General features: G+C 33.3%; 1 pseudogene; it reads left to right on the forward strand.

Moving 5' to 3' along the window:
- Window positions 1-8,453: 8,453 nt before the first annotated feature.
- Window positions 8,454-9,829, forward strand: LOC145571732 (E3 ubiquitin-protein ligase PUB23 pseudogene; annotated as a pseudogene).
- The last annotated feature ends 3,580 nt before the right edge of the window (window positions 9,830-13,409 follow it).

The following is a 13,409-nucleotide window of genomic DNA, read 5'->3' on the forward strand; positions in this document are numbered from 1 at the left end:
AAGAAAACAGTAAAAGAGAATAGAGAGAGTAATACATACAAGTAGTTGAAAAAGACTAGAAAAATTATGCATGGAATCTCTAGCTTAACTTTATACATGAGCTCATGAACATGGTCCCTCCCTCTAATATGAATACTAAGTATGAATAAATTACTTAAGACAGTAAAGCCAAGGCAGACCAAACCAAGGGACATTGGAAAAGGTCCTAGGAGCAAGATGGAGCTTAGGTGGTCCGACATATTAGGCCCAATTATCATTTTATTGTCACACGTAATTGTTGCTCATTCGGCTGCCTACAATAATATGATACCACTTTTATTTCTTTAAAAGGACCTTTAATTAATTATGGATTATTTTAATTGGTTAACCTTTTAATTAGTTTTCCTCCCTTTTTTTGTATCCTATTCTTAAAATTTGTTTATTGATTAGATGATAAAGTTGTATGCAAAATTGGAAATATAAGGCATCCGAAACAGTAATTTGTGTTCCATTTGACTTCCTAGGGCCCGATGTTATTCTACTTTAGTAATATGCAATAGCTAGTAATATTACCCATTAGTTAATGATATTTTTAGTGTCACATTCACTAAATAATTTATAGCTGTATTAGGAAGGATCTATAGGATGGCATCACATAAAAAGATGCTAACCTTACTTAATTCAATGCATGATCGGACATTACTGAGCATATGGCAAATTTTATACTCGTGTAGTTGTTAACACTTGGAAATAGAATGTTATGCGCAATCTTAATTAAATGTTAATCCCTTTATTGTAAAAGTAGATGGTTCATAACTAGTAAGGTCGACAAATTCACGAGAATCATCATCTTATGAAGTGGGGTGGGGGAGTTTAATTTGCTCTTTCTCTTGTAACTTGTGAAAGAGATGCAAATTTAACCCTAAATGTTAACCAATGTAAGTTGAGTGAACACATAAATTTTATAGCAAAAAACATATAATACGATGGCCTTATCCGAGTAGTTTGTTTATAGGCCTACCAGATGGTAACGTGGAGTACTAGGGTGGCCGATGGTCTTTACAATGTAGGCTAGCCAAATTAAATGTGTTTAACTACACAATTTTTGGGCTTTTTTCAACAAAATTAACTCGTATGTAAATTTTAAAAATTCCTATCAAAGTACTGTAGCTGTTTTGTTGTATTTGACACAAACTAATATGAGTAATTCTATTAAAAAAAAAAAAAACTAATATGAGTAATTGAAAATTCAAATATTACTTCAAAATTTACTTATAGGATTTTTTTGTGAAAAACTACCTTTTATATACAATCTTTTGTGAAAAACTACCTTTCAAAAAATTTGTTGTAAATGACTACCTCTTTTTTAAAAAATGTTGTAAATGACTACCACTTGCCGGAATCTCGCTGTTGACTGACTTTTCCGGCGTTGACTAGACCACTTGGCGGCTTTTTCCCGTTTTCGACCACCCCCACCCCCTCCTCCTCCTCCTTTCTCTAGTTTTCGACCACCCTTACCCCCTCACCGTCACCTCCCCTTCCCTTGTCTAGTTTCCGACTACCCCTTCAAACATGCCGACTGTCGCGCTTGTTGCCTTTCCGCCTCCCTTTTCCAATTTTCGACCATCCCCACCCCCTGCAGCGCTCCTTTTCCAATCCCTAGCCCTCTTTACCCCTTTCCCTTGATTCTTGATTTCCGGCCACCCCTCAAATAAATTATTAATTTCCAGTCAAATTTCATCCCACCCTCGCATTTCTCACCATCGAAATCCCGCCCACCCGCCTTTGACCCCCTCGAAAACCAGAATCTTTCCCTTCCTTTCCTCAATTGTTTGGTATTTACAAAAATTAATTTTTAAATTTGATTGTTGCGCTATTGTTGTTAGTGTACCGTGGTTGGGATGGTGGTTAGTATGGCTGTTACTTGCAGCTTGGTAGGGTGGTGGTGTTATTATTGTTGGCGACAAGTGGTAAAGATGGAGTGTGGTGGTGCGGTGATGGCAGGGGAACAAAGTTAATGATGTTGCTATTTGAAGGTCGCGGAATTGCGGAGCGATTGAGGGCTTGTGTTGGACTCGACGGGGTGGAGGCGGTTCAAGTGGGGTTGGGTTGGTTTTGGGATGCATGAGGGCGGTTGTAAGGGTGTTTTGAGGTGTGGGGCAGTGGTGAAGATGGCGGCATTGCTGGTGGTGCATGCATAGAAAAAAAGAAAAAAAAAATTAAAGGTCATGTGACCGGCACGTGGGTGGTCAACTCCGAAAAAGTGAGTCAACGGCCAGATTCCTGCAAGTGGTAGTCCTTTACAACATTTTTTTAAAAAACAGGTAGTCTTTTACAACATATTTTGTAAAAGGTAGTTTTTCACAAAAAATCCTTACTTATATTATCTTTTATAAAACACTACTTTAAAATCTAATTCTATCAGTCACTACAAACGACTCCATATGATTTAAACCTTTTAACTTGTTCAAAAAATTCAAATTTACTCTAAAATTTATGGACGAGGACGCCTACTACTTAGCTATCAAAAGCATGCGACCCCCAATCATTCCTTCCCCTAAAAAAATAAAATACATATCAATATAATGTCACTCGTAATAAATGTGATTGAATATAAATTCACTTAAAACCCTGTTGTTCTGAGCTATTGTGAACCAATGATCTACTCTACTAAATATTAATAATCTACTCTACTCATCTAATACCTACTCTGCTCTGTTGCTACCTGCTCTGCTCAAAGGCTTAAAAAAAAAAACAAATATGCAATTAAAATGTTTATTAATAAGTATTAATTATACTTCTTTCCTAAATCTTAATCACAAGGAAGAAAAAAGCGAACTTTATATATTTTGATCATTATTGGATGCATGAACTTTCATCATGAAGAAATATGTACGTCAAGTAATAACTTGTATTTGTGTGGACTGTCACCTTTTTGTCTAGTGATGTAATCAAATTTATCTTTTTTTCACATAATTTGGGCAGACATATATTGATATCGTTGCTTTAATTTGTCGGTGTAGAAAATACATTATTATGCCCTTGATTTTTAAAACACGATATAACTACTCACTAAGTCACTAATCACTAGTACTAGGGATTAGGGGATTAGGGAATCAGAACCAAGTTGCAATTTGATGCAACATGTTCCTGTATTAATGGCTTAACTAAGCAAATCTAGGACTTTTTATATTAGGCGACCCATTAACGTAAAAGCACCACGACACACTTACATAATGAATCAGCCTAAATTTGCCACTTTTGGATAGATCTTTGCCTTTGTCGTCATTTTTTTAAAAAAATGTTTAAGGGCAATTAAATATTTCGATCCTAAATCCAATTGATTGATAATACTTTGTTCAATTCCTCCTTTAAGAAACGATTTGAGAATTGGATCGACAATATTATAATATTCCGTGATATATTTTTTTAAATGAAAATTTTAAATTTTTACTTCATATTAGCTTTAAATTAGAGCTCTTGACGGAATTCTCTATGAGGAAAAAAAAAAGATTTTAATTCTCACATTCGCTGCCTTTTACGTACTTCTAACAAACTCCACTCACACCATTCAATTTACCTTCTAAAATTACGTACCGGCCAAACCGATGCAGTTATGAGAAAACAGCGAGAGTATGGAATAATCGGCTATGGGCCTAGCTGGTAGGATAATAACGCTAATAATAATGGGTTGATATGTGTTGATGGGCCAATAGGTGGGGAAAAGATTAGGCCCAGAAATACTAATTTGGCAACGACAACTTTACTTCACTTTAGGCCCATTTCATTTTTATACAAATATATCGCTTGTGTATCAAACGAGATTCCAATAAATAAAAGAAAGGTCATTAAGCTGATAATGAAGATTATAATTCTCCTACTATCCATACAGTAATTTAATATGGAGAAGAATTGTTATTTTTAAAAAATGTTTACATTAGATTACAGCATCATCTTAATTTACGTGATATTTATTTAAATTTTAGAACTTTTATACGTAAATCTGGAATTATTTTATCCTGCTGTCTGCTTGGTTAGCGTAATAAGATCTGTTTTCAGCCATTAATTGAGTAATTAAATACGGAGTAATTAATATCGAAATCAGATGTAAGCATGCATGTTCGCTCAGCAAAGATAGCGGCAATATAATTGGTAATTTCTATACAATTTATTGGATCTTAGCTAATCTAGTTATCCTATTTGTTATCTAGCATCGACATCATCTAGTTGACTAAATGATTTTGACTAGTGTAAATACAATTTTTTTTTCAATTATTCTTTGCTTTGTTCATAATATTATGAATAGTTCCAAACTTCCAACTAATACATTCAAAAGAACCCTTGAGAAGGATAAACAAACAATTCAAACGTAATGGAATGATGTGAGTGGGTGAAATTAGTACCGATATACAATATACAGCACTCATATTTCATTAATTATATATTTATAATAGTCAGGTCGTTCATACATGCCTTTCTAAACTTGGTTTGGATAATTAAAATTATAAAATTTTAACAAGCGGTTTAGAGTATATAATCACAAATTTAAATAGAATAAGTTTAGATAGTATATCCCTCTTTTTTTTTTTTTTTTTTTTTCTTGACTTGATCGAACAAGGAAAAAATAAATAAATAATACAGTACAAAATGTAGATTTGTTCTGTAGAATTTTATGGGCTTTACATCATCTGTTGCTAACCCTAGCCGACTTGCCGCTCTTATAATTTTTTTATCCTATAAAAAACAATAATAATTTTTTCTTTTATTCACTTAGATAATAAAATAAATAAATAAATAAGATGGTTAAGTATCATCAAAGTTGTGGGAGATCAGGTCAGAGCACCAAATATAATTCCACAAACTGTCAGTCTGCCAACTTGCTATTGATTGGGTAGGAGAGTCAATGTAACAAAAAAAATTAATAAATGATCCAACATTTGCTAACAAAATTATTATTCAAAACTTATTTAATTTATTCTCAAAATAAAATAATAAAAAGGAAGGAGATGGAATTAATAGCAATCACAGGAGGAGGGTGGAAAATGGCCGATGATGATAATGTTTAAATGGACCAACTCAACATTTAACAAGTCACTTGTGTTTTGTATTTGTATATTACATTTGATAGAGAATATCTATAGAATATTCTCATCTTAGGTTTAGGATATATTTTGTATAAGATTATCTTTGATATCTGTACATATCTTATAGTTACCTAATATGATTAGGTTTCTCATTGTAACCCTATAAATATTGATCAATGGAAATCACTCTGATTAAGGAGTTTATATTATCTGACATGGTATCACAGCTTAGGTGAGATCTTGGGATCATATATAAAAATTTTCACCCTGCCGGTGGGTTGGAAAATTAAACCCACCGGCGGGATATACACAAATTTTTTATGCTTCCGCAAACACACACATATAGATTTTTTTTTTCCTTTTCTCAAAGTTTTTTTTTAGAATCTTTATGTAACCTTGCGCCTCCCACCGATAGTAGCAACCGCGAAAGCCGCCTCCATCATTGGTGGCAATCGCATACTACCGCCTCCCACTACTGGCAGTAACCAAATCTGCCAACCTTCTCCATGTGCCGCACTCTATTTCCACCTCCTCATGACCAACAATGATTCTTACATTGTTCCATTGGTTTTTCTACACATAATCACATAGATTTTGTTTTGGTGGTCGTATATCAAAAGAAGGTCAACTACTTTTGCACATCTCTTTTGCTATCAAGTTGGCTCCTCTTATTGTTGCAGCACTTGGAATCTTTGTGGAGTATTGATTCTTGCTACCTGGGTTTCTCTTTTGGATTATTTTCAAGCGGTGGAATTTAATCTTATCTTGCGCTATTTTATTTGTTTTTATTCAATTGTGATTTCACGTAGTAGTATAGTGTCTTCTCCCCGATGATGGTTTGATCCCTTAGCTTCTTCTTCTCTGGATCTGCAACTTAGCCCAAGTCTGTGTGCGGCTCTTCTCCTTCTCCTTCTCCTCCGGCCTAGCAGTGCTTATCTCTACTCTATGTAGGTCGTGGCTGTTGCTTCTCATCGTCATCACCGACACATGTCTACTACTTCTCTTTTGATCATGGGTTACCATACTATCCTTACCGCTCGATGCGTGATTCAGATCCAGTCTGAGCATCCGATTTTCTCCCGCTCTGACTGCGGGGGTATGATAGAGAATATCTATAGAATATTCTCATCTTAGGTTTAGGATATATTTTGTATAAGATTATCTTTGATATCTGTACATATCTTATAGTTACCTAATATGATTAGGTTTCTCATTGTAACCCTATAAATATTGATCAATGGAAATCACTCTGATTAAGGAGTTTATATTATCTGACAACATTACATGAATATGCGTGCCTATCTTAATGAAATCTTCGTTACAACCAACTTGGCACCAATTTGAAGATCATATCATGTATACACGTTAAGCTATACTGTGATCCTCCAGATTAACTACTCGTATCTTGATGATAGCTAGGCAATATGACTCATATACAGTTCGTTTAATTTTGCAAGAAGAAGTAACGATGGCCGGCCAAGTTTCATAACATGGGAGAATCAATATTATTATGCTAATACCAAGTATAAAGAAGCTACTTGCATTGAATTTTTTTTGTGATAGACTTAGGGCCTGTTCTGATTGACTGAACTGAGCTGAATTGAACTGAACTGAACTTATTGGAACTGAACTGAAAATAATCTGATGAGAACAGACCCTTAGGGCATGTTCATATTTACTGAATTGAGGTGAACTGAACTAAACTGAACTGAACTAAAATGATATTTTATGAGAGAAGGAAATTAAGAGTTGAACTGAAGTGAATTGAACTGATTGGAGCTGAACTGAACTGAAATTAAGCTGAAGTGAACAGGCCCTATTCTTTTAAGCTCTGAGCAAGGAGAGCAGAATAACATAACTCAAAAGAACAGGACCTTAATTAGTAGCTAGTAAATTGGTGTGATCAACCATTTCAGACAAGGAAATTTACAAGTTTTAATGTAAGTCCCATGTGCTTAAAGAATTGAATCAATAATCGAATTACGTACTCAAGTTGAAGGGCTTAATAGTCCGAAAGCTATTATTATAAATTAATGAGCATCGTCATGGTCTCATGGGTAGATACCGGGCCACTATGGCTTCCTATTTGTTATGCAAAGATATGGTGCAGTTTAAACTTTAAACCCTTATTATACACCTAACTAATTGTTTTTATGAAGTAGTAAATAATATAATTTTTTTTTTAATTTTTTTATAGTATATATATATGCCCCAATAGAATGACATGATGTAGCCAACTAGCCATTTAGGATTGTAAATAACGTACTTATATAAGCTATATTATATGATGATTTGATTTGATTATTGCTTTGAATAAATAAAAAGGCCAAAAGAGTAGTCACTTGAGGGACATGTAAAAGTTACTATCTATACATGCAATGTAAGAATCATATTACTAATATACTCTGTAATTGTGTATATGTCATCTATCTTAAATTATCATAAAAACAAAAAACAAGAAAGAAACTCTACACTTTTACTACTCCGTACAAGAAACTTTCAAACTCTTAACGAATTATTATTATTATTATTATTTTTTTAAAAGGCTGAAATTATTTATTGTATAAATTATTATTTCCTATTATTTTTAGAGATGAATTATTATTTCCTTAATTTCTAGCTACATTAAAAAAAAAAAAAAAAAAAAAGTTGATGGGAGTTAGTTCATGTAAAAGTTTTTAAGGAAAATCAGACCATATAATAATTTAGAGTAGATATAATAAAACCTTGTAGAACCAATGAACGTGACTTATGGGAGCTAGTCCTTGGACTTTTTAAAAAAGTCAAAATAAAGGAGCCTCTTTCTTCTTTCTTCTTTCTTCTAATTAACATTATTACACCGACCGTTGAGCCATTTTTCTCATTTTCAAGCGATGTGGCCACTCTTTCCTCCCTATATTAACTTCCACTTTTTTCCATTAATCTTTTCTTAATTACATTACTGTATATTTTTTTACTCATATATTTTTTCATTTCTTATTTATTATTTATTGAGCTGTCAATAATAGGTCAAATTTTAGCTTTTCTCCTCCCAAGGCCCAACCAATAAAAAGTCGTCTACTTGCACAAAAAAAAATAAAAAAAATAAAAATAAATGATCAAATAAATAATTCCTTTCAATTCTCCCGGATTGAAAAATAACGTGTTTGACTTTGGATCTGATTTTTGTAATTACAAGTTGTAAACATGGCCTGATTTCATTCATTCATATTAAATTCTCTCTCCTAACATTTCTTCGCATATATATAACTTCATCCTTTTCACCTCTTTTTCTCCTACACCAAATTAAGTTCGATCTGCTTCATCCGTTACATATTACTATTTTTTCTATACATATATAGTATAGTATATATATACTTTTATTTTATATCAATCCAAAAATAAATAAAAATGGAGGTGAATATTGAGATCCCATCACATTTTCTATGCCCAATTTCACTCCAATTAATGAGAGATCCAGTTACAATATCAACTGGTATTACTTTTGATAGAGATTTTATTGAAAAATGGCTTTTTTCTTGTAATAAAACCATTTGTCCTGTTACCAAACAACCCCTTGATGATGATCTTAGCTTCGTTATTACCCCTAACCACACTCTCCGCCGTCTGATTCAATCATGGTGCACTCTTCACGCATCTTACGGCGTAGAGCGTATCCCTACTCCGACACAACCCCCTACTATAACACAGTCTAACATCAGCAAGTTGATCTCCGATGCAAGCAAGTCACCCAAACAGATGAGATACTCCTGCTTGCAGAGAATTCGGTCCTTTATTGTTCCAGCCACAACTCGTTATTACTCGTCAAGATGCAAGAATATAATAGTTACTTGTGGAGGTCTCCAGTACGTTGCAAATGTGTTAATAGAGAAGGATGCAACGAGGAGAGAAAAGGAAGAGGCGGTGTTTATTCTAGCACAGATGGACGGCTACGATCAAGAGTTTAAGAGTGTGGTTTTGAGAAATGATGATTATGCTGATTTGTTTATTGATGCTTTAGTTGGGTTGTTAAGTAGTGAATCATCGTCTAATCAGGAAAGAGAAAATGCGATTAAGGTGATGAAGATGGTTTATAGTGTAGCAGATCCTACTCGGTTGGGTTGTGTTGAGCATGAGATGTTTGCGCATATTGTTATGGTTTTAAGAGACAAGGTTTCGAAAGAGGCTACAAAAAATGCGTTGAAGTTGGTTGTTGAGTTAAACCCTTGGGGAAGAAATCGGATCAAGGCGGTCGGGTCTGGGGCGGTCCATGTATTGGTGGAGCTGCTTTTGGATGAGACGTTGGATCGACGAATCACGGAGTTGGCGTTGGTGGTGTTGGATCAGTTATGTGGATGTGCGGAAGGAAGGGCGGATCTGGTAGGGCATGGTGCAGGGTTAGCGGTAGTGTCTAAGAAGATATTACGGGTGTCCCACGTGGCGAGTGACCGGGCAATAAGGATATTGTCATCGATATCGAGGTACGTGGGAACAGCGAAGGTGGTTGGGGAGATGATGGAGGTAGGGGTGGTGGCGAAGTTGTGCTTGGTCATACAAGTGGATTGTAGTTCAAAGACTAAAGAGAGGGCTAAAGAAATGTTAAGGTTGCATTCTAGGGTTTGGAAGAATTCTCCTTGCATCCCTCCTCACTTGATTTCTTCATATCCAACTAATTGATTAGATCGATCTTAGTCAACGATTGATTTCAATGTGAGATTCAAAATTTTTGTAAAATCATCGATTAATTAATTTAAGTTCACTACACAACACAAATTAAATCGTCTTTAGTAATTAACATTATTATTGGTGAGAAAACACATAAAAATATACTATATATATAGTTTTTGATGTATGTGAACATTACTCACTATGTATATTATTATACTCAGTCTAATTTGTACAACTAGCTAATACGACATCAAAATGCAGATGGACGAAAAGTTGTATAAATCTATGTACATTATTATTATTAAGGAAGAAAGATCAAGAAATGCACGCAAGTTGTACAAAGATGTAGTGCTAATTTTTGTAGTACTTCCACAATTTAATGTATAAAAAATGATCTGATATATTATACTCTGATCTAAGTCTTGTTTACTTCTGTTATTCTGTTAATTTTGTTTTTATCTTGAACAATACTTGGTATAATATTGTTGGGGAAAATGAGAGGTGATACTTTAAAAATACTATGGACGTCAACTTTATTATATTGAACATATTTATTACAGTATGTATATGTTGAAGGGATAGTATATCGTGATCTTGTTGCGACTTGCTAGCTAATTTCTTGAAGGAGGGAAAGGGGTAGCCATACCTAATTTACCTATTTTCCAGGCTATTTCCTTCCGTATTATTCCCATCAAGTGGACATTATTATACGCAGTGGCGGATCCAGGATTTTCGAACTGTTGAGTCGCCATCAATAACTGATCACTTGTTTCAATCCAAAAATTATATATATATTTTTCACCAAAATGATTTCAATTCAAAAATAGGACATAAAAATCCATACTACAATGTATTTAAAAATTCAATCTTACAAGTCGAAAGTACGTACTCTAAATAAATAACATGTTACAAACAAATAGTACGTACTATGAAATTATTACATTAAATTAACTTTATGATTTTTTACTTAATTGATAAGCTTTGTGGGAAAATATTAAAATTGGTTGCGCAAATATAGTATAAATAGAAATAAGAATTATTAAAAAATTATACGGAGTACAAAAAAATAAAATAGTGAGATAACTTAAAGAGACCTGTTATTAAATATAACAGGTCTCTTTAATGAAAAAAAGAAATCAGTGCAACAAAGATTCATATTCAATGTCAGCAGAAAAGAGACCAGTTATCTAAATAACAAGTCTCTTTGTTATTTATAAAACTCTGACAAAGTGTTAGGCAGCAATAGCAGAAAAGAGACCTCCTATCTATAATAGGCGGTCTCTTTGATGTTTTTTTTTTAAAAAAAAAATCAATTTTTTTTTTTTTTGCTGGTGAGTCACGTGACTCACCATGCACCTACATAGATCCGCCCCTGATTATACGAAGTATATATACTTTGTATGTATGTATGATCGCTATGGTGTGTATCCCAACTTTTCTTTAATTTATACATATAGAATTATAAATGCCCTATTTATTACTAGTGTTTTTTTAATTTTTTGTTGTGAAAAAATGGCGGCCTTAATATTTATTGGGTTCTTTAGCTATATTGATAGTTTAGATTTAGATGAATATATATAATTATATAAACATAAAATATTAACTTTCAAGATTTATTAGAACACATTCCATGTAATTTCTCTATCATGAATATCTACCTAATGTGAGTGATTCTTTATAAATCCATTATCATCATTCATCATATTGTCCAATTCATTTTTTTAGGCAAGGATTGTCCAATTTATTAAAGAAGTCAAACTTTAACATTACAATCTAGCACCTTCCTGAATAGTTGACAAATACAAAACACAAAGTATAAGAAATGTAAATACAGCTTTTGCCATGTCATTTTCCAGCTATATATCATCGGATCATGTGCTTCTTACACTTTACACCATCTTAGATGAACGCAAAGATAATACGGACTAATCCCTTATTTCACTTAGTACTTTTTTTTTTTGAAACATATTAGTTAGTACCTATAATAGAGATATTTTTGTACCTTATTTAGCATGGCTCCGTATGTACATAATACAACAATATAGTAATTCCTAGCTAACCTAGCTTGTTCTAACCAATCTGATCTCTAATTTCTTGCAAGACATTGTTGGTCTTTGTTATTCAAAGACGATCCTTTTTTTTTTTTTTTTTTTTTTTTTTAACCTACTAGAACATGTCACATTGTTACCTCTTCACATATCGTTGCATCATACACAGTACTCGAGCATGATGTAGCAATTGTAAGATTTTCCTACTGGTACGTACAAAGAGTACTCGTATTCTACACCACTTTAATACTACAATGACCTACATACAATTTTGTTGATTTATAAATACACATCAAACACATGCACACAACTTTTAATTAAAAATGTTCCTTTGGTTACATAAAAAGCAAATAACTAATCCGTAACTAAGAAAATAAAAGTTCCAATACTAAAAGTAGATTAATTAGTTTAAATCCCACCATATTAATAAGGGAGGAGTAAATTGAATAGAAAACGTTTTTGTGGAGGGTGAAAAGACATGTTTACGTAAACTAGACTTAATTATTTCGGCTATGGAAATAAATAAGAATAGACTTGGGGAACGGGGCCAATGTAAGTGGGCCTGGGCCTGGCTTATAAATTTGACTAATGGCGGCCGCATAAAAGTTAGACTGGACCGTTTCTTTCCCAGGTGAGTGGCTAACTAACCACTTGCAGTTAAACAAGCAGAAGACTTGAACCACCTGTCTCTATTTTAGTCAACACTTGCACTCTTTAATTACCTATTCAATGTTATGTACTGTACTTATGTATCAAGCGTAGCATGGTCAAGTGGTAAGATTTGCGTCTGCGGGATCAATGTTATGTACTGTACTTATGTATCAAGCGTAGCATGGTCAAGTGGTAAGATTTGCGTCTGCGGGATCACACTTTGGGGCGGGGATTCTCCCTCCTTCCCCCCACTTTTAAAATGGCTAGCTCGTTAAATTGAATTGAGAGGAATTGTAAGAGGTTCCGGCTTGATAGGGCCGTTCAAAAAAAAAATAAAAATAAAATTATATACTTAATTATGTCCCATTTAGCCATTATTCCATCCACCGGACAATGTTTTTGGTCGCATTAAAAAATTATATACTTAATTATGTCCCATTTAGCCATTATTCCATCAACCAGACAATGTTTTTGGTCGTAAATGCATGAGAAATTATATATATTTATCTTTTGACAAGAGAAATTATAATTTAAATTGGCCAGAAACGTGATTATGTTAAAAATATATTTACATTATGTTAAGTAAGTCGAGTCCTCAAAAAAAGTAAGTTTAGTTGTGTGTGTAACTATATTGATGAATTAGCTTAACTTGTGAGTTTGAAGAATCTTTTTAAATAACCTTTTATTTGTTTCTTAAATACGATTTTAGTTTTAGCTAGCTAGATTAGATCCTGAATTGCATGTGTTACCACCACAAGAAATAGTGGACTGCTACGTACGCTATTCTATGGTCACTAGGTTTGACGATAATAAAACATGTGGTTTAGACAATTATACATAGAACATGTGATCAATATATTTCCAATTAAATCTATAAATATTTACATAAAGTAGCTATTCTTAATTAATTGTTGAATAATAACCGAACTAAAAGGGCAGTTGATCTGAATAACTGACTGATGAACAAGAAGCAAAGTCAAAAAGTTTCACTCTACTCTTT

The sequence above is a fragment of the Chenopodium album genome, chromosome 12 (assembly GCF_948465745.1).
Source record: "Chenopodium album chromosome 12, dcCheAlbu1.1, whole genome shotgun sequence".
NCBI lineage: Eukaryota > Viridiplantae > Streptophyta > Magnoliopsida > Caryophyllales > Amaranthaceae > Chenopodium > Chenopodium album.